The sequence below is a fragment of the Mus musculus genome, chromosome 2, assembly GCF_000001635.26.
Source record: "Mus musculus strain C57BL/6J chromosome 2, GRCm38.p6 C57BL/6J".
Taxonomy (NCBI): Eukaryota; Metazoa; Chordata; class Mammalia; order Rodentia; family Muridae; genus Mus; species Mus musculus.
In genome coordinates, this window is record NC_000068.7 from 91,774,656 (window position 1) to 91,797,397 (window position 22,742).

Below are 22,742 nucleotides of genomic sequence, written 5' to 3' on the forward strand. Positions count from 1 at the left end.
AAAGGTCAAATCTAGCATAATCACCAATTCCCAGAATACTGGAGCCAAACAGCATATTGCTGTACATTATATCCTCTGCTGAGCAACTGAAATTTTTCTGACATAAGCTAGGGTGGGAATATAGATTGTGCACATCGTGTACTTGTTATTTTTGGAGGATGCTTTCGTCAGTCATTTAGTCAATAAACACTAGTGGAATGGTTATAGTTTTTCCAGCACTGTGCTAGGCATTGTGCCCACTGGAATATACACTTTTACTATGGAGGCAAGACATATTTACATGAAATCTGTCATAAGTGTAGACGATCTAGTACTACTTTTTTTTTTTTTAAATCACATCTGGGAGCTGGAGAGATGGCTCAGCTGTTTAGAGCACTGACTGCTCTTCTGAAGGTTCTGAGTTCAAATCCTAGCAACCACATGGTGGCTCACAACCATCCGTAATGAGATCTAGTGCCCTCTTCTGGTGTGTCTAAAGATAGCTAGAGTGTAGTTACATATAATAATAAATAAATCTTTTTTTAAAAAATCATATCTATATTTATTGTGTACATTGGGGTGGTGGTGTATGTGCCATGACATTTGTATAAGAGGTCAGACGGTAGTTTTCAGAAATTGACTATCTTTTAATGCCCTGTAAAAATCCTGGGATCATCAGGTCATCAGGTATGGTGGCCAGCACTTTTAACCTGCTTAGCCTTCTTACCATCTCCAAGCTGGTGCTTCTTTGTGTACTTCTGATACTAAAATAGAGACTAAGCAAAAAACCAACAAAAAAATTAGTTTGATTTTTAATAAAAGGGAGCTATTACCCAAAAAAGTTATATAATGTTCAGTAATGAAATGTTGGTAAGACTTGGAAAAGGAAAGACCTTTTTCTTTTAGGGTAATAGCACATTCTCAAGGAGAAAATATATAATGCATGCAGAATAGTGGACTGAACGTCAGAAATAGACAGAGTAATTGGGTTGTTTCTGTGCCTGAATGAATGAAGCCAGTTCTCGGGAACAGCTCTGAATTCCTTGCTTGGAATATTTACCTTTGCTTAAGGGCCCACATCAGGAGCCTGGGACTCTGTTCTTCTGCATCCAGCAGAGTACCTGGCATGTTGTTGGCACTCAGAATTTATTAAAGGCAGTCAAGAGAAGGGTTATCTTCAACTACTGGAGCTTATCATTTTGCGCCTCCAAAATAACTGAGCCTTTAGTCAGCACTTGCCCATCTTTAATAGTACTTCTCATGTGGTGTCCTTCTGAGTAATGCCCAAATGGCTTAAAATAAACCCTGTATACAGAGCATTAGAGATACCAGTTAATGAGAGCTCACTGTGTAATGTGTCATATTCTCACTTTGAGGTGATTGGAAGCAGGGGATAGGACATCCTGGGTGACATAATTTCTGATTTATTTATTTATCTATTTTTTTGATTTTCTTTTTCTTTTTAAAGATTTATTTATTTATTTTATGTAAGTACACTGTAGCTGTCTTCAGACACTCCAGAAGAGGGAGTCAGATCTTGTTACGGATGGTTGTGAGCCACCATGTGGTTGCTGGGATTTGAACTCCGAACCTTCAGAAGAACAGTCAGGTGCTCTTACCCACTGAGCCATCTCACCAGACCTAATTTCTGATTTCTACAACAGCTCTGTGCACTATAGGCATTACATTTCATACCCTGCAGTTAAGAAAAGTGAGTCCCTTAGAGCAGTCAGAATTTCTTTTAAAGGTACAGGAGGATAGGAGCTTGGGAGATGGCTCCGTGGCTAAGAACACATAAGTGAGTGTGGGGACTTGAGTACAAATTCCAAGCGCTACATATGGCACCTATGCCACTGACCGCATCATGATTTTAGGGGGCTTGCTGACCAGCCTAGCTGAAACTGAGGTCCTAGTCCATTGAGAACCCTGTTTCAAAGGACTAAGGTAGAAAGCAGTAGGGCAGGGCTTGGAATGTGCTCATCTGCCTTCTGGGTGTGGACACATGCACCCACATGAGTATGAATGTACCTACATTCCAAACAAACAAACAAACAAACAAGCAAACAAACAAATTTATTTATTTATTTCATTTTTAAACGTAATTTTTTTCTTTGGTTATTGATGTTTTGGAGACAGAATCTCACTGTCCTGATAACCGTAGTTTTAATTGACATACTTCTGTTTATTTTTTTATTTAATTTTTTTATTTTGAAAAGATTTATTTATTTAATATATATGAGTATGCTGTTGCTCCCTTCAGACCCACCAGAAGAAGGCATTGCATCCCATTACAGATGGCTGTGAGCTAGGATTTGAACTCAGGCCCTCTGGAAGAGCAGTCAGTACTCTCAACAGCTGAGCCATCTCTCCAGCCCCCTCATTTAATTTTTTAATCATGGAACTCTTCCAACATAAAAATGAAAAGAATAATAAATAAATTCCTGTATCCATCACTTTACATTAAAAAAATCATCAGTCATTAGCTAGCTGCCATTTTGTTTTGTTTTTTGTCTTCCCTTCTTTTATCTGTATTGCTATTCACTACCTCAACCCACATTGTGTGTATTTTTGTCTGTAAATACTTCATGGTTTCTAGAAACAAGGCTATGCAGTGAAACTTTGTGTTGATGGAAATGTTCTGTATCTGTGCTTGCAACCATAATAGCTCTGAGTACACATGACCACTGAGTAACTGAAGTGTGGCTGTTAGTATCTGAGGAACTAATTGGAATTTTTATTACTTTAAATATAAGTAGATGGATATGACTAGTAACTACCATATTGTCCCCATAAAATATTAATTATAATTTTTAAAAATTAAAATGCTGCACTTACATGCCACGTGCAATGTGTGGAGGTCAGAGGACAACTCTATGGAGTCCATTTTCTTTCTACCTTCCTATGAGTTCCAGCTATTGAAATCAGGCTACAAAAAATGGTTTTACCCATTGAGCCATCTTGACATTACCATTGATAACCCTCTTCAAAAAAAAAATGTTTTGAGACATGGGCTTGCTTTGAAACCCAGGCTAGTCTTAAACATAGGTATGTGCTACAATGCCTGGCTTAATATTTTTATTATACTTATTCATTATGGTATATATGTGGAGGTTGTGTTGTATATGTGCCATAGCACACATATAAAAGCCAGAGGGCAATTTTTGGGAGTTGGTTCTCTCCTTCTACCCTCTTGGTCCTGGCAATGAACCCAGGCTCTCAGGATTGGAAGCACTTTTACCAACTGAAATATCTTGCTGGTCCTTGAGCAGGCTTTTAAAGCCCTAGAAATCTTAAGGGTTTATCAGGAATTTTTGTTTTAATATTTTCTTTTTTCCTAGTGATTAAAGAGTAATTTGTATTGTGATTTAATTAATGTTAAACTTTTGAAAATGCATGTTGTAGGGCCAAGAGTGCAGTTCAGTAGGAATAGAAAGCCTGATAGAGTGCTTGAGGCTCTATCCCCAGCACTGGGCGGCAGGAAGTATGTGCACACACACACTCACTCGCATACACTGTGTATAGTCTGTCATCTTGTGATAAATTACATTTTTTCTTTCAAGATACATATATTGCATAATTCTCATCTTAAAGTGGTATTGATATTCCTTATGAAATTATTATTATTATTATTATTATTATTATTATTATTATTATTATTAATTTTTTTCAAGCCAGGGTTTCTCTGTGTAGTCTTGGCTGTCCTAGAACTCACTTTGTAGACCATGCTGGCCTCGAAACTCAGAAATCCACCTGCCTCTGCCTCCCAAGTGCTGGGATTAAAGGCGTGTGCCACCATGCCCGGCTACGGAATTATTTTATTTTATTTTTTTATTGGGTATTTATTTCTTTTACATTTCCAATGCTATCCCCAAAGTCCCCCACACGCTCCCCCACCCACTCCCCCACCCACCCACTCCCACTTCTTGGCCCTGGCATTTCCCTGTACTGAGGCATATAATGTGTGCAAGACCAATGGGCCTCTCTTTCCACTGATGGTCGACTAGGCCATCTTCTGATTCATATGCAGCTAGAGACACGGGCTCCGGGGGGTACTGGTTAGTTCATAATGTTGTTCCACTATAGAGTTGCAGATCCCTTTAGCTCCTTGGGTACTTTCTCTAGCTCCTCCATTGGGGGCCCTGTGATCCATCCAATAGCTGACTGTGAGCATCCACTTCTGTGTTTGCCAGGCCCCGGCATAGTCTCACAAGAGACAGCCATATCTGTCTGGGTCTTTTCAGCAAAATCTTGCTAGTGTATGCAATGGTGTCAGCGTTTGGAAGCTGATTATGGGATGGATCCCCGGAAATACAATTTGCTAAACGCATGAAACTCAAGAAGAACGAAGACCAAAGTGTGGACACTTTGCCCCTTCTTAGAATTGGGAACAAAACACCCATGGAAGGAGTTACAGAGAGAAAATTTGGAGCTGAGACGAAAGGATCGGCCATCTAGAGACTTCCATATACGGAATTATTTTTAAGTGAGTTAGAATACAGTATACTATGAGAATTGACAACTGGCTCAGAAACGTGGCATTTTGTGAGATATTTTAAGTGTACACTATTGAAGTGGGGCCATTACTTACAAATTGAATGTCTGCGTTCTGTTGTAAGTTACAAATAAAACGTATGCTAACTAAATTCTCAGTTAAACTTATCTACCTTGTAAAGATGCCATGTCTACCTAGTGAGCTAGCTCATGCTCCTATTTTCCAGCAGATGTCACTGTTGGGCTGCTACTGCTGAGTTTGGTTGGCAGGGAAGAAAAAGGTGTGCTTATGGTTTGTGTAGGAGGAAGAATCTTACAACAGAAGCCCATTTTTATAGGTGACTATTGTTGCTAAGTGCATGGAATTCATAAAAGGTGATTGTATTTAAAGGTTGAGGGTTTTGTTCTTTGCTCTCCTAATAAGAGATGGGCTATGGAAATGTTTTGCTGTCTTGGCACTACATGGATAATTGTGTCTGCAAATGCATTACTAAGCACATCTGTATTCCAGTAGAGCTCTGTGCTACTGTGTGGTAGTAATCAGCTCCTAGGGTGTCTCCTTTTTCTTGTGGGCAGAGGAGGGCAAGCTGTTTATGTAGTCTGATTCTAGCTCACACCCTGGGTGACAAGCCTTTTGTCTCACTCTCAGAAACATCTTTTTGGTCTAGGAGAAGATCAGGGCATTGTGAGGACTTTTGACTTTTGAAATGTCTTCTTTTTTTTTTTTTTTTTTTTTTTTTTGGATACAGGATCTTACTATTTAGCTCTGGCTGGGCCTGGAATTCACAGATATTCATATATTTCTCTTTCCCAAATGATGGAATTAGAAGCACTTGTCATCATGACTGGTTGAAATGGCATTTCAAAACTAGAAGAACCCAGAGTTATTAGTCCCGCCTCCCCTGTTCCTTTGCTTTCCTTCAATGCTAGAGATTCATCCTGGGATCTCATAGGTACTGAGCAAAGAGCTACTAAGATTAGAGGTGAAATTTGAACTTCCAGATCCTGAAGAGGACATCCATTCTTCCATTTGTTTGTTTATAGACGGGCTCTCACATAGCCCAGGCTGGCCTTGAACTCTTATTGTGAGGATCTTGAATTTCTGATTTTTCTGTTGTCTGTCTCTCTAAGTACTTAGATTATAGTTGTGTGCCACCAATCTCAGTCAATATGGTGCTGGAATCGAACACAGGACTTAGTAAACGGTAGTTAAACACTCTACCCCAGAGCTGCATCCCTAGCCCCTTCACTTTAAGACCCTGTCTTAAAAACAAAAGGTTGGGTTCTGAGAACTGATGCTTTTGATCTTGACTTTTCTTTGATGATGCATAAAGACCACAGACTGTAGTGATGGCCTTAGCATTAAAATTTAGTCCAAAACATCAAAGGTTAAGTTGGGTGTCCTCATTGGATTTTCAAGTTTCTTAGACTTTTGTAAGAAGTTACTTTGGAATTTTCAGGTTGAAGGCCCTTTGAAGTTCTGTAAGCCACTCAGCTTCAGTTAGTCACATTGGTATTTTCCAGGGAGCCTTCAGTCCAAACACCATATCTGGAAGGAAATAAATGGATATTTGAACTAATTATAAATCTACAAGAGGGTGAAAGCAACCTAGAAATTAGGCAAGTACAAGTTTTGCCTTATTTAAAAAGGGGGTCTAATTGTTTGTTTGTTTGTTCTTTTTTTTTCTGTGCCATTGACCTAACCGTTCTTATCACTGTTAACTAAGTGACTGACAGAACTTAAAGGACGGACACTTTGTTTTGGCAAATCAGACCCTCATGGTGGGGAAGACATAGCAGCAGGCCATATCCTATGGTGTATTAAGTATGCAACAGCTGGTTATTATATGGTACCCATCAGGAAGCAGACAACTTGGACCAGAACTAGAGTAGTGCTTAACTCATCTGGTCCTAGGTCAGCCAGATTGGCCCCATAAGGTAGGGATCAACTATTAAATCCAAGGGCCAGTTGAAGACACTTATTTCATTTTCAGACTGTAACAGACAGCTTCTTTAGATGAAGAATATTCTCAACATGTTATCCAGAACCTAGTACAAAGCTGGTAAGATATATCAGGTAAAAGCCATGCAAACCTGGTAACCTGATGTCATTAGAATGCACAGAGAAGAAAATAACTGACTCAGAAGTTACCCTCTGACCTCTACCATGTGTGCACCGTAGGACACAGCTCAACACACACACCACACAAAGTGGTTTTTGTTTTTGTTTTGAGGTAAGGTCAGCCAGTCTTGCCTGGTTTAGAACTCACTATGTAGATCAGGCTGGCCTCAAACTCATAGAGATTTACCTGCCTCTGTCTTTAGGGTACTGAGATGAAGGAACACACCACCTTTCTGCTTTAGTTTTTCACACAGGATCTGATCAAACCAGAACTCACCAATTGGCTATACTGGCTGGGTGCGCAGGCTGCTGGGATCTGTCCAGTGCTAGAATTAGAGGCACACGATGCAGGCTTGGGTTTATTTGATTACCTTTCTGTCATGAGACCACTGTAAGTAGTAATTATATGTGAATGCCTGCTACCCCATGGATAGTATCTGGTACTCAGTAGTTACTTCGTTAATTTTTTTTTCTTCTTTCTTTTTTTTTTTTTTTTCTTTTTTCTTTTTTTTTTTTGACACAGGGTTTTTCTGTGTAATAGCCTTGGCTGTCCTGGAACTTGCATTGTATACCAGGCTGGCTTCCAGTTCACTAAACATTAGTCCACATGCCTCTGCCTACTGAGTGCTGGGATTAAAGGTGTGTGCTACATGCCCCATACTTTATAATTCTCAGTTGAATTGAGTAAGTGGAATTAAAATTGTGTTGCTTTGTGTGTGTGTGATTGAACTTGAGTGGACTAGGCAGGTACTCAACTACTGAGCTTTATTCATCTCTAGCCTTTTTGTTAATTGTTTTTATGTTATTGTATGTACATGCATGCATGCATGTTTGATATGGAGTGGCATGGGGCAGTGGTGAGCTTTTGAAGGTCAGAGGACAGATTTGTGGATTCTTTTATCTCCTTCTGCGCTTACATGGCGTTCCAAGGCTTACTTGGGTCAATAGGCTTGTTTAGAAAGTGTGTTAGTTAAGTTTTCAGATGTTCTTGCTAATTTGCTTAAGCTGTTCTTAGATTCACTCTGTAACCCATGCTGACCTTCTCTCTTAGCCTCCCTAGGAGGTTTGATTTTATGCCTTTGCCCTTCCTTGCCCTTTTTTGTAAGAGAGGTTAAAGGATCCATTATATCATATTCTTTTTATTGTAAGAATTTTTTTGAGACAGAGTCTTAGGTACCCTTCTGTGGTCTCAAAATAGCTTAAGGCTGGTGTTGAATTCATGATCCTACTTCCACTGTCTTTCAAGTGCTGAGGCAGATGTGTACTAGATCGTTCAGTTCTTATCTTTTCATCTTATAGAGAACCCTTGGTTCAATAAATGGACATGAAGTGGCACTTCCTTAAGTAAAGATATACTTTCCATAATGCTCCCAGGTGACCTGAACTTGTTCCTTTATTTCACTATGGTTCCAAATTATAAACTGGTTGTTCTGAAGCCTGTATGAAGTCTCTGGCATCTAGCCAGATGCCCTTCACATTGATTGTCTATTGATGACTGAGGGCACTGTATGAAGTCTCTGGCATCTAGCCAGATGCCCTTCACATTGATTGTCTATTGATGACTGAGGGCATTCTTTGGCATTGGCATTTACTATCCTGGTGATACTATTATTTCTACTGGACAATGCTGTTGGAATTTTTTTCTGTTTGAAGAAATACCTGTGAACAGCTGGAACTCAGTTGGTAGAATGCTTGCCTGGTATTTGTGAAGCCCTGGGTTGTATCCCCAGCCCTGATTTATTAATTGTGGTAGTATATGCCTGTAATCCCAGCCCTTGGGAGAAAAAAACAGGAAGATTATAATTCAGTGTTATCTTTGCTGGTCATCTTGGACTACATAAAACTCTGTCTCAAAACAGACAGATGATGTTAAATTTGGCCGTACCTGCAACTGCTTGGAGCAACCTATTGTTGGGCTATATTTGTGGTCTCAATAAAGTTATCCTTGATGAAGTTCAAGTGTGAATAATCAGAATTAGATGTGTAATGGTTCCGTTTCCTGTTGCTATTTTATTTTTCTTCTAGTTTTTGTGGAAAATACTGGATTTTCTCTGACATAGATTGTTCAGGTTTTGGAAAAGTGTATACTTTTTGGCAGGAAGAGGTTCTAAGCATCATTATAATGTAATTTTATTTTGTTTTATTTATTTTATTTTTTGAAGTGTTGGAGATAGAACCCAGAATCTCTTCCTGTGTTCTGTATCTCTGTATACTGTGTACCCATGTCCATCTTTAAAATAAAATTGTTTATTTGGAGGAGACATGCACATGACTGGAGTGCTCAGCTATAAGAGGATAGCCTGTGGGAGCCATGGCTGCTCTGTCTGCTATATGAGTTCCAGGGGTTGAGCTCAGGGATTGAGCTTTGGTAGCAAGTGCCTTCACCAACTAACTGAGCCATCTTGATAGTCCATCAAGATGACTCTAGGTTTTGGTTGTAGTTATTTTCTTTTCAGGATGCAGAATCCTTATATAAAAATTTTTGCTTAATCTCTAAGAATACAGAAGGTTAGCTAGTACCTCTAAAAACAACCTGTGAAATTGTGGTCCTTGTTACTCAAAGTACAATAAACTTTTGAATTAATATTCAGAATCTTGGCATTTGGGAACAAAGAATAGAGAATGGTCAATCAAGAAAATTTCATTTATGCACAAATGATGACTTGTTTTTATTTTCTGGAAAAAAATGAGAACAGGAACAGGAGCAAACCCTACGGTAAAGTTAAGCAGTGTAGTTTATGAGACACAAAGAGAAGCCAAGAAAAGCTAAACCCAGGCCTCAGAGGGATTTCTAACAAGGCCTTCCTCGCCTGTGAAACTTTGGATCTTATAACCCAGAATAACAGGTTTGCAAAGTACTTTGTGATTGATCTATTCAGTTATCCATGTATTCAGCTAACTGATGAGACCATGTGTGTTCAGGGTTAATATTATTTGGTTAATAGATACTTGCTAACAGTTCCTGTATACCAAGTATTCTTTAAGTATCAGCAGAGAGTATCTCATTCTAAGGGGAGAAAGACAAAAAGAGTATCAAGAGTGCTAGATGGTGACAAGTTCTATGGAGAAAAGGGACTCACATAAAAAGGTGTAGGGTGTGTGTGGTTGGTTGCAGTTTACAATAGGGTGATTAGAGGAAATAGGATTCGGTAGCATTTGAGCAGTGTCCTCAGGGAATTATAGGAACAAACTGTCAACATTGGGAGTAGGAGCTTCATAAGGAAATGGACAAATTCAGCATACCTGAGAACTCTCTCTCCCTATTCAGTAGGAGATGATGTTGGAGAGGTGACAGGGTTGTTATATAGACTCTAAGCCTTTTAAAGGCTTTTACTCGTTTATCTGATATGTCATCAGATTGGAATGATTTTATATATCAAAGATCTGACATCATTGTTGTTATTTTTGGGTGGTGGTGGATCCTAAGGCCCCCTACATATTAAACAGATATTTTATCATAGTCCTAAAGATGTTGTTTAAAAAGATGATTTGGCTGCTAGAGGAGAATAGACCAAAGAGTGAGATAACACAAATTATGCTAGCACACACTTAGGGATTATTTTGTGTCTTAGGCTGGTGAAAGTCAATAGGCCAGAGCCACCAGCTGTCAGAATAGCACTGTTGTAGAGCACTTGCCCAGCATGTGAAAAGCCTTGAGTTTAATTCTCAATACTAGAGTGAAGAGAAGAAAAGAAGAAAAGGAAAAAGAAAAAAAAAAAAGGTTTTGAATGTGTGTAGGAAGGGTATCTGAATGGATGAACAGAGAATCAGTCATCTTCAACAGTGCTCCCCCACAACCCCCAAATCAAAAGATGTATTGTTATAAATATGCAAAACGGAGAGCTTGGAAAATTTATACAGAGCAAAGCTTCATAAGTGGAAATGCCTGGGTTTTGTTGCTTACAGAACTAACATAGATTTACTTGTTAAAAAAACTGAAACTGCCGGGCAGTGGTGGCGCAGGCCTTTAATCCCAGCACTCGGGAGGCAGAGGCAGGTGGATTTCTGAGTTCGAGGCCAGCCTGGTCTACAGAGTGAGTTCCAGGACACCTAGGGCTACACAGAGAAACCCTGTCTCGAAAAACAAAACAAAACCAAAAACAAAACGAAAAAACCTGAAACTTTTCAGAAATGTGCTGTAGTTAGAGAAAGTGAAGTTCTCTGCAAAGCCAGTGCTGAAAGATAACAACTGTGAACAATCCTGTGTCACCCAGTTGTTTTCTATACAGACAAACACAGTTCTTTCCTTGGTCACTTAATTCTCATACTGTATGGGGCATGTTTCCACGTTTGATAGTTTGACATTGGCACAGTATTCTAGCAGTAGTTATTTGTTCCCTGTGATGTGACCTGGATGGCTTCCATTTCTTTATTGTACTGCTGGGACATGATTTGTATGTTCATACATATATTTACAGAAGATAAATTTCTGGAAGTGGAATTGCCAGGGCCAATAATTATAACTGATAATGGCAAATGATAATTATAGAGTATTTATTATTACTAGTTTAAGATGACCTAAAATTTCTTCTATTTCCTGTTTTATCTTATTGAACATAATTTCAAAGATCAGTATTTGAGGAATATTCCTATTGATCCTAAATCCAGGTGTTACGTACTTTCTGTACTCTCATGCTCACAAGAGAAATGCCTAGCATCTCTGACATCAGACCACACAGGCTTTGTCTTATGAAACGACTGCGAACATCCAGACAGCTGTTTGCTAGTTATAAGACTAGACTGCCTACCTAGTCTCTTATACCAGGTAGGCAACTCAATGCTCTTTGGTAATATTCTTTGGTAAGAATAGGTAGAGGAGAGGTATAATTTGATGTTATTCTTTCTTACTTTTTCTGTTTACCTACTTTAAGGTTTGTTTAGTGTTTTGAGAAAAAAACCTAACCAGGTTGTTCTCCTGAGTTACTCTCCCAAGCTTTAGGTTTACAGGTATGGGCAAATGCTGTCAGTTGATCACACAGTCCTGTTTGCTAAGCAGATGCTCTACCATTAAACTATCTCAGTCAGTCTGAATTCTAGGTGTGATCATTTTTCTTCTTTCACATTAGGGTTGGCAAACTTTCTGTACAGGACAAGATAAACATTGACAAGGTAAATATTTTGGGTTTTGTAGGTAGTAAGAATTTTTTGTTTTGTTTTTTTGGTGTGTGTTCATACGGTTTAGTGTGACAGGGTTGGCCTCTCTATCTCTGTCTCTTTCTGTGTGTGTGTGAGAGAGAGAGGGTGGGTGGACCTCATCTCTTGTAAGACTTTTCAGTGGCCAAGAGTAGGCATAAGAGCCGAATGTGTTAAGACAAGCCTTCAGTACCTGAATGTCTGAATTTGAGGATAGCCTGGTCTACAGAGTGAATTCCAGGACACCCAGGGCTACACAAACCCTCTCCAGAAACAGACAAACAAACAATGTGTATATGTAATTGAAAATTTCCTCTTCATTCTTTTTTTGTTGTTTTGTTTTGTTTTGTTTTTTTTGTTTTTTGTTTTTTTGTTTTTTGAGACAGGGTTACTCTGTGTAGCCCTGGCTGTCCTAGAACTCACTCTGTAGACCAGGCTGGCCTCCAACTCAGAAATCCACTTGCCTCTGCCTCCCAAGTGCTTGGGATCAAAAGCGTGTGCCATCACTGCCCCACAAGAATTTCCTGTTTCTTATATTATCTACCTTGAAGCAGTCATCTAGCTTCACTAAGTTTGTTTTGGGAGAATTTTATCAGTGAGGCAGTTTAGAAAGGTATGAGCCTCCAGGTCTTGGGGGGGGGTCGGGTCGGTGGAGGAGTGTGGGTGTGTGCCTGACAAACAACCCTTCCCTCACTGAAGGTCAAATTAGCATCTGGTAGGGCTGAGCTAAATTATCCCTCTTGCTTCTCTGAGGCTGAATGGTGTAGAGCAGGCCATGTGCTTTGTGTACACACCAAACTGTGAAAAGATGTAATCGTTCTGTCAGCCCAGGGTATTGGAGTTCCAAGGAGACTATGGTGAATTTTGTATGTGTGCTGTAAATACACTGAGAGAAACTTCTCATGTATTCATCCCCCTACTTTGGTCCTCCTTCTTATTGTCTATTCATTGAAATCTTCTAAAGGAAATGTTGAAGTGTGTTTCAAGACACCAGGTATAGGGGATTCTGTTTGCATAATATATATATATATATATTTTGTTTATTGTAATGGGTCTCAGTCCAGTAGAGCTATGCAGTAGTTTCCCCTTCTGGATTACTCTTCCGTTTGTGTGTGTGTTCCAGTATATCTTATGTTTACTTCTTTAAAAAATTTTTTCTTTGCGTGTATGCCCCTGTGCCTGTGAAGTCCAGAGATGCCAAATTTCTTGAAACAGGAGTTTCACATGGTTTTGAGCTACCTGATATAGGGAGTGGAAACTGAATTCCAGTTTTCTGTAAGAGCAGTAATGCCCTAACCATTGGGCTATCTCTCTAGTCCTTTTGCTCATTTCTGATTATGTTTGTGCTTCAGGGAGTGGGCCTGTTAAATTAACCTGGAGATGACAAATAAGTTTTCAAAGTAGATCTGGCCCATAAGATGTTTCTAAAATTTTCAGTTTCCCACCTAAATCTAGATTTCTAGATTTTTTTGGAAGGGAAAAAAAACCAAACCATAAAATATGACAACACTAATATGCATCAGCAGCATTTGAAAAGTTATTCCTCAAGCCAAGACAAAGATTTTTTTCTTCTGTGTTTTTCGAGTCAAAGTCTTGCTGTAGAGTGAAGGCTGGCTTTGAACTAATTCCATGTGTAGACTAGGAGGCCCTCAACTTGCTCCTCCTCCCCACTGTGTAGTGTATCCCAGTGCTATTACTCAGGCAGACCTGCCCTGGCCTTGTAGTTTCCATACTGCTGCCCTACCTCCTCCCCTAAGATTACAGGGGTGCTGGGGAAAAGCATAGACCTTTCTCCCCCTCCCCTCCGTTTTTTTTTTTTTTTTTTTTTTGACAGGTTCAAAAAACTTAAGCTAGCCTCAAACTTCTGTGACTCTGAGGATGAACTTGACTTTCTTGCCTATGCCTCCCGGTGCTGGACTTACATATGGGGAATACGTGGCTTGGCATGACCTTTTTGCCTTTGTCTACCTACACTAGGCTGACTTCATGGTTCTTAAGTCAATTTTGTGTGTGAGATCATTGCATTTTATTGATGATTAGGGATAGAAATAGCATTTTCTATGTGCTTCCCCATGCCGTTTTGCCAGAGGGAGGCACTAAACATTAGACCCTTGCTTCTACAAGATCTATCCCACCTAATTGAGCCATAGAGGCTTCCCTGCTAGTTGTGGGCTGACATGCTGACAGCCCTCTCACCTAAGAAACTGCCTGGGTTTTTAATAGCAACAATTAACAGGCTCCCCCTCTCTTTCCAGAGGGGAAAGAAGAGGGGTTCCAAGCTGATTTCCCAGATGGGGTTCACTTGAGTGAGCAGTTCTCCATTTTGTGAAGTTACACAGAATGAGAACTACCTTCATTTGGACTATGTGAGTAGACTGTATAAACTCTTTCTCTATGGACAGACCACCCTTGACAGACGGGTGACGCATGATTTGGTTGTTACCTGCCAGGAAATTAAAATCAAGTGAGAACAAGAGTGGAAAATAGTATTAATAAAAGACTCTAAGGCTGAAATTATGACCTTGTCATTGATAGTTAAGCTTGTTGACACCATGCCCCTTGCCTTTGCTGCATCAAATCTTTCTGCCTCTCCTTTTTCTCTTCTGCATGACCACAGCTTCTGCAGCTGCCTTTTCTGCTGTCCTTTTTATTCACTTTGCCTGGTAAAGTAGCTTGTTATCATTTTTTCTTTGTTCTGGTGGCAGGTAGAACCCCCTTCCCATATGTGACATGGATTACCCTCAACAAAATTTCAAGTATATTGTACAATATTAGCTATATGCACTTTCAGCACTGGCTTTACAGAGAACTTCACTTTCTCTAACTACAGCACTGTGTGTGTGTGTGTGTGTGTGTGTGTGTGTGTGTATTTTTTCTAAATATAACTCAGTCCATATCATGTTACTTGTACGTATGTTTTCATGGCTGACCTTTTGGCACTGGACAACCAATTGGTGTGTTCTTTTTTGGGAAGACCACCTCTCCTGCTTCCAGCTTTCCTTAGTTGCTTATAGCTCTTTGTGTAGTGTTGTTAGGATCCCAAATGTAGGCTATCTCCTTAATGACATGACCCTTTAAAACAGTTCTTCATGTTTTGGTCACCTCCAACCATAAAATTGCTTTTGCTTCTGCTTCATAACTATAATTTTGCTACTATTATGAATCATAGTGTAACTGTGTTTTCCAGCCGTCTTGGTTGACCTGTATAAGGGTTGTTTGACCCCCAGAGGAGTCGCGACCCACTGGACTAGGGTGAGGGTCACTGAACCTTTTTGCTCTTCTTCCCAGTGTGGGGATGTTGAGTAAATCTTCTTTTCCTGTTTTCTACTGTTATTTATTGGAAATAGATGGCTGAACCTCTCTCTGTGTGTGTGTGTGTGTGTGTGTGTGTGTGTGTGTGTGTGTGTGTGTGTGTGTGTGGTGTGTTGGGGGTTGCTGTTAGAGCACGAGCTAACAGTACTCTTTGTATATTTTTGCTTTTGTTGCTTGTGCTTTTGATGTCATATATAACAAATTATCAGCTCTTCTCGTGTCGAGAAGCTTTTCTTTAGGAATCTCATAGTTTCAGTTGTTGGATTTAATCTACCTCATTTTGAGTTGCTTCTCTAGGTTATGTAATGTCAGGGCTCATCTCTGCAGTTTTCCCAGCACTGTGTGTGTGCTCCTGGTGGCCTTGTTAGGGATCATTTTGCCTTTTTATACCTAAACATTTATTTTTTTTCTCCATTCTATTTTAATAGTCTATATGGGTCTTTACATAAGTTTTTCCCGTACTGCCTTGATTCTGGTAGGTTTGCAGTTTCTTTTGAAATTGAGAAATGTGAGACCATTTGTTCTTTGTTTCTTTTCTCAGTATTTTCTTGACAATTTAAGGTACTTCAGACTCTTTTGTTTCTTTTTTAAAAAAGAGTGGGGAGTTTCGATTTCGATAGGATTGCACCGAGTCTTGGTTATTTAGGATATTATTTACCAGCAGCTTTGGTTTGAGAGGCACCTTTGAATGAGATCCTGGTTCACTGTCTTAGAACTGGATTTGGAGAGAAACAGGTGGATAGTAGCAAAAAGAAAGACAGTTTACTAGAAAAGAATACACTGGGGCAGGAGGAACGTTTGTAGCTCAAGTAACCAGGCTGTAGAAAAGATTAGGGAGTTCATGTCACATTTCTCACACAAGTTTTCTGTATGCATCTCACATCTCACTAGCATCTTAAATCTCCACCTAACTGTGTGCATTTAGTACTGAGTCCTGGGTCACTTTCAGATACTCTGAAGTGCCTTCTCTGGGCCACTGTCTCTAGCTAGCTTTCTTCTTTGTCCACAGTTTTTTTGTGATTATAGATATGTATTTGCCACCATATTTGTTTGTTTCAATGTATTTTTGGAGAATCCTGGAGGATCTTGAGCCAACGGTCAACTTGAACTAACTAGGGAAACTTGTGTCTCAGGAAAAAAAAACAAAAACAAAAATGGCAAAAATTTCATAATTAAGATTTGAAATTTGGAGAGAGGGGTTGAAACAGTGGTACTCTGTGTAGCCCTGACTGTATTGGGATTCTCCCTGTAGACCTTCTTGGCCTTGAACTCAAGAGCTCTCCTTGCCTCTGCTTCCCAAATTCTCAGATGTGAGATTCTTCAATCCATAATCTATGCAAATATTCCTAAATCTTCAAACCTCCAAAATTAGGAACATTTCTGGTCCTAAGGGATACTCCAATAGCAAGAACTTGGTATTTATAGTGTATATTAGTGGCTGGATGGACTGTTATTACAAAACTTTATTTGGATGTGGTATGTGTGATTCTTATGGTTTATGTTCCTATATTTAACCTTTATAGTATTAATCTTCAAAATATATTTCTGACCAAACCCCTTTTAGACATTATGAGTTGAATAAGCAGGACATTTTATATTCCTGATATATATATATATATATTTATAATCCAAAGAACTAAAAAAATTGGCTGAATATTGGACTACACATTCATGTTTGCTTAGTATTGTTTGTTGGTTGGTTTATGTTGGACATTAAATCCAGGGCCTCCGTTCATGCTAGACTCAACCACACTCTATTTCTGAGCTACATTCCAGCCTTACATGTGTTCTTATTTCATCATAAAAATTTATGAGATGGGGATTTCCCATCAAATGTGGAAACTAAGAATAAATTCTTAGGTTGCATAGCCTAAGAGGTGGTGATACAAGATAGAGCTTAAGCTGCAATCTGCCTAATTCTGAAACTTGGATCCCAGATTTCTACCCATTTTTGTTGTTTAGAATTTCTGTTGCTTAAACTCAGACCATTAAAATATGTCAAAGAGGTTTAGCAACAACAGCAGTCTTGCCATTTGGGTTAGATAACCCTTCACTGTGGGAGGCTGTCTCAGTCTTTGAAGGGTGTTTAGTAGTACTCCTGCTGTTACATAAGTAACACTCCCCCAAACCAGTTGCGACTACCAAAAATGTCTACAGAAATCGTCAAGTGTCCCCTGGGGAACCCTCCTCCAGAAAACACTGATAAAGTGTTTCATGGCTTGTTGTCCTTTGATCTGTCTGCTCTCTTACTGAGGCATCTTGAAAGGAACTGGCAGTGGCTTCAAAGTATCTTCTTAGGGTAGTTACAGAAGCCAGAGCTCTGGTGGCTTCATGCCTTTCATTGCCCCCACTTTGTCTTTTCTCTTTTGTTTGTGATTTTCTTAAATAAAATGCAGCTGGATAAAGTGGTATTTATGAAGTTTTTTTTTTTTTTTACACAGGTATCCATTCAGTAGACATTCAGATCACTTCAATTATAGCCATTAGTGCTAGTAAAAAGAAAGCAATTTACATGTTCTAATTATAGTGGGGACTATAAAATTTTTAGCAAGCTGGAAATGAAATGGCTTCCAGACTCCTCAGAGTTAATCTTCATCAGGGTTGTATGATTGACATGGTGGAGGACGTTAATGTGCAGTTCTTTTGGGGAACGGAGGAGGAGAGTGGAAATTGCAGTTTCTCTACTAATTGTACTTTAGGTGTCTCTTATGACAATTTCATGTTGTCTAGACAGAGGGAAATGGTAGAGAAGTTATTCCAGTGGATTCTCAGGTGCTGAGTCCGGATTTATGTGGTTGCTAATCAAGAACAGGGTGGAAGGGCAAGTAGAACATCCAGGAGGCAGATTGCCAAAGTCAGCTGCCACCAAGAGAAGCCCTCAGAACCCCAGATACCAAAAAAAAAAAAAAAAAAAAAAAAAAAAATGGCCTGTACTCCCAGCTCTGTGTTAGGTCAAGGACTAACTTGTTACATGAGGATGTGAGCTGGAAAAGCTGACCCTGTGATGGCTAATAAAACCCAGCCTACCCTGCTTTCTTTTACATCTCTTGTAAGGCTCTATTTGCTTCCTCTCCTTGCCTTTCTGGTTTGGGCCTAAAGATTTTACTTCTCATTATATAGTATTTTAACTATGTGAAGGTCAAGTCAAAGCCTGCTATTTAAAAGATGTTTTATCACAGTATTTTATGTATATGGGTGTTTACCTGGCAAGTATAACTGTGCACCATGTGCATGCCTGGAGGCCTTAAGAGAGTATTGGATCCCCTGGAACTACAGTTATAGATAGTTGCAAACCACCATGCAGGAATGAAACTCAGGTCCTCTAGAAGAGCATGAAGTGCTCTTAACTGCTGAACTACTTCTCCAGTCTTGGTTGTTACTCTTTTTTTTTCCCCCTCTCATTTATTTTGGCCTTGTTCTGAATTGTTTTGTTTTTGTTTTGTCTTGTTTTATTAACTTTTAAAGACAGGGTTTCTTTGTGTGGCTCTGGCTGTCCTGGAACTCATAATAATCCCCTTGCCTCTGTCTCCTGAGTACTGGGACTAAAGGTGCCACCCAGTGGCTATTACTTTTTAATGACTGGCCTTAGTCAAGCATTTTTAAATCTTTAGTTTAGTAATAAAGATGTGAAAAACTAGCTTAGGAGATAGTTACATGTTTCTTGGTATTGGTTCTATCGACATGTTCTTTGTAGAATTAATGGGTTTTGAGGTAGATTTTTTAGGATTTATATGAATCAAGTTAACCCAGCAGTCATAGTTGTGGAGTTCTATAAATCATTTTATGACTTTAGGGGAACAAGTTAGGATGCACGCAACCCCCTCCCCCCCCCCCCGTATATGTTGCCTCATAAGTAAGGTACATTCCAGCTGCAGCTTGTGAGATGTGCATGTGAATATATAGAACTACTGTATACCAGGCTGTTTTCAGAGTTCTGCTCTTAGGTAACATCTAGTGAAAAAGTCTCTGATTTAAATTCCTGATTCTAAAACTGGTCTGGGGTCTGTGAACAACCCTCCCAAGTTTCTCAGAGATATTGTATACCTCAGCTTGTACCTTTGAGTTAAATGTAGACAAAAGTGATTTTTTCATTATACATTGGAAGTTTCATAGCTATATTATAATATGTGGAGGATTTATTACAAAGCCAGCTATCAAAGAGGAGTGGGTCAGATGTTCCCAAAGGGGTCTGGCTAACTTTATCTAGATCATGATTGTGAGTTAGGTACAGATGTTGTGCTAGATTACTTGTGCTCTGATGTTTCACTGTCTGCTGCTCATTACCCAGAGGTATTGCAGAATACAGTACTGCTTGGTAAAGATGGTTTTTGTGCTTTTCTGGTAAAAGGCATTGTTTTGCATGTCCTGGTTTGTTTAAGCTTGGTTATAATAAAATAAAGCTGTTCCATACCACAGACATCATGAGCTCTCTCTGTAGTATGTCTGGTTGCCTTCCCACATCATCCCTCCCCATGTTATTACCCTTTCAGCTGTGGACCTGTTTTGGTCTCCCTCACAGCAGGGACAGGATTTGTCTGTCCGGTTCTGTTGGCAACTGCACCATGTACTCTTGAGTGCACCCCTAGAACTACGGGGCCCTACAGTGATCAGATGAATGCCTATCATTGGATAACTTAAATGATAATTGCTAGTGTGTGAAATAGGGAGGCTTTGATGCCTCTGCTTTAAATCAGAGATGTCAACTTGGAAATCATAATAGAGGTGTCATTTCAGAACACACAATTATTATTTCTTTTTTTTTTTTTTTTACAAAGAATAAAGACTTGTCATCTCCCATTCTGGGCATGCGCTGAGACAGAGATCTGGGGCTTACAGAGCAAGATTAAGAAATCTAGCAAGCAACATTACATCCAAGATTCTTTGACCTACTGCCTCTTTATCCCCTCCAAACATTGCCCTGTTTCTTTAAGAGGTCTCTTGAGAACTTATAGTCTAGGAGCATCAACGGTCATTTCCTAGGCAAGAAGCCAGCTTCTGACTTTATGATTTAATGAACCTCCAAGGGATCAGGCTTATTATGTTTATTAGGACAACTGTGTCAGCACTTTAACCTCAGGGCCTAAGTGACCAAAAGGATAAAGGATGATGTATAAGCAGTTTTTAAAAACCTTCCTTCATGAATTTTTTTAGTGTGCATTTTTTGACATCTCACATCCTTGTTTGAGACTCATGGGGTCAGTAAAGAACAATCAGATATGCTTTCTTTCTTATTCTTCCCAGTCTAGTTAGACTGCCTGCTGATTCATAAGCGTGGATATTTATTTGTCTCCTATTACATGTTAATTAGGATGTGAATTTTGATGGTGATAAAAAGATGACTTGGAACCAATACCAGCTTTTATGTAGCTTGTAAGTCTAAAAGCCGACACAGACATGTTTATAAATAACCGCAGGGAGAAGGTCTGGTTTTGTTTTGTTTTTTTTTGTTTTTTTAAAAAGAGAGCCTGTTTATGTAGCCCTGGATAGCCTGGAGCTTACGATATGAACCAGGCTAGTCTTGACTCACAGAAATCTACCTGTCTCCACTTCTCCCTCTCAAGTGTTGGAATAAAAAGTGTTCACCTCTATGCCCCGCCCCAGGAGATCTCTGTCTCTTAAGAGAGTTACCAAATACTGTGGAGTATTAAGAGAGTGGACTTTTGGCAGGAGAAGCTAGAAGTGAGTTTTGAAGGATTTTTTTTTTTTTTTTTTTTTTTTTTTTTTTGGTTTTTCCAGACAGGGTTTCTCTGTATAGTCTTGGCTGTCCTGGAACTCACTTTGTAGATCAGGCTGGCCTCGAACTCAGAAATCCTCCTGTCTCTGCCTCCCAAGTGCTGGGATCAAAGGCGTGCATCACCACCGCCTGGCAAAGGATTTTTATATGCAGCAGTGTATAGTTTATCTGTAACAGGAGTTCTCAAAGTATAGTCGGGAACTCCAGAAGTCTAGAGCCTTTTCTTTTTTTTTTTTTTTTTTTTTTATTATTATATGTAAGTACATTGTAGCTGTCTTCAGACACACCAGAAGAGGGAGTCAGATCTTGTTACGGATGGTTGTGAGCCACCATGTGGTTGCTGGGATTTGAACTCTGGACCTTCGGAAGAGCAGTAAGAGCAGTCGGGTGCTCTTACCCACTGAGCCATCTCACCAGCCCTCTAGAGCCTTTTCTAAATGTTGAGATGTCCTTTGTCTTTTCACTACATTCTTTCACGGAGGTATTGTGGGGTTTCCTAGACCACATGGCATATAATGTAATTATATAACTGATCACTAATTGAGAATATGTGCTCTTACCATTTATAATTTGAAATAAGGTTTTAAGTATTAGTAGATCCCATATTTTTAAAAAGTTGTTGGCTCCATGGTTTTGAAGGAGTTCTGAGATTAAAGTATGAAAACATCTGAATAAAATATCCAAAAGGAAAGGGAAATTTCACTGGAAACTTGCTCTGCCAAGGTACAGCATTTAAATTTGAGTTTTTAGGCATAAGGAGGCTATTGCTTTGCATTTGGCCCCTGAATTTAAACAGTAGATGTCCCATAGACAAGGTAAGGGAATTATCCCTTTAAGGCATGGGGCACCAGTGAGGTCTTCTGCCTGCAGATGCTGCACAGCTCTGACACTTGATGTTTGCACCGGTTGGAGAAGGCCTGAACATGTTTGTTGCCTTAGGATACTGTCTTTCTTTGTAATGTGACAACCAGGGTCAATTGTTTAGTAAAGAGGTGTTGTCATTACTAGACTACTTCAGACTTTCTGCTTCCCAAATTTTGGTATTTATTAAATTTAAAATAAAAGTTTGTTTTGGTTTATTCATTTGTTTTTAAGAAGGGGTTCTTGTAGTCCAGGCTGGTTTCAAACTTATACTACGCTGAAGATGATCCTCTTCCTTCCAACTGCCCAGTGCTGGAATTTTTGCACGTGCCACCAGATCCACCTGAAGGTTCTCTTTCTCTTCCGGATAATCTGTCTCATATCCCTTGACCACATTTCACCCCAGAGTTTTCTTTTATTGGTTTAGTTTTTTCTTGTTATTAAAGATCCATGTGAAACAGAGAACCTCTTGAAAATGTTTTTAATACTAATCAGAGAAAACATTCATATAAAATGTTAGGAATTTTACAATTTGACTTGTGCCCTCTGCAGAGCTTAATAATCTTTTATTATTTCGGTGAGGTGCAGTTAGAACCTGAAGTCAGTAAGCCATATCCTGCAGTCCTGTTCTTTCTCCTTTACATAGTCAGCTTTACAAGGCTCCCTCTCTCGTACAGTGAGTTGTATCCTCCAATCATGTTCCCACCTTAGCCCCCAGGATCTTGTTATGTTGCCCAGGCTGGCCTCTAACTTTTGATCATCCTGTAATAACCAAAGGAGTAGCTAGAATTACATTGATAGGCTGTCTTTCAAAGAATTTTATGTAAGTATGTACTTTGGATAGAAGTAGGAGAGCTTTTTCTTCAAAGAGTTTCTTCAAAGGTAGTAAATATTTTAGGCATTGTTTCTCTCAGTATCATTCAACTCTGTCTTGGTTCCTACCTCCAAACCAGGTGCCGATTATATACATATTACATGCATATGTGATAAAGTGTGTGTGTATGATAAAACTTTATTTTAAAAGCTCAACTCAGAGCCTAGAATTTATCAAACATGCTTTAGAACAGTAGGGTAATGACATTTTTTAAGCTATACATGGTGATACATGCT

At 39.3% G+C, this 22,742-nt stretch overlaps 1 protein-coding gene across 4 annotated transcripts in view; it reads left to right on the forward strand.

The window, feature by feature from the left end:
- The window catches only part of Ambra1 (autophagy/beclin 1 regulator 1), a 188,712-nt gene that overhangs the window by 44,518 nt on the left and 121,452 nt on the right, over positions 1 to 22,742 (forward strand). The gene's annotated exons all lie outside the window — the stretch shown is intronic.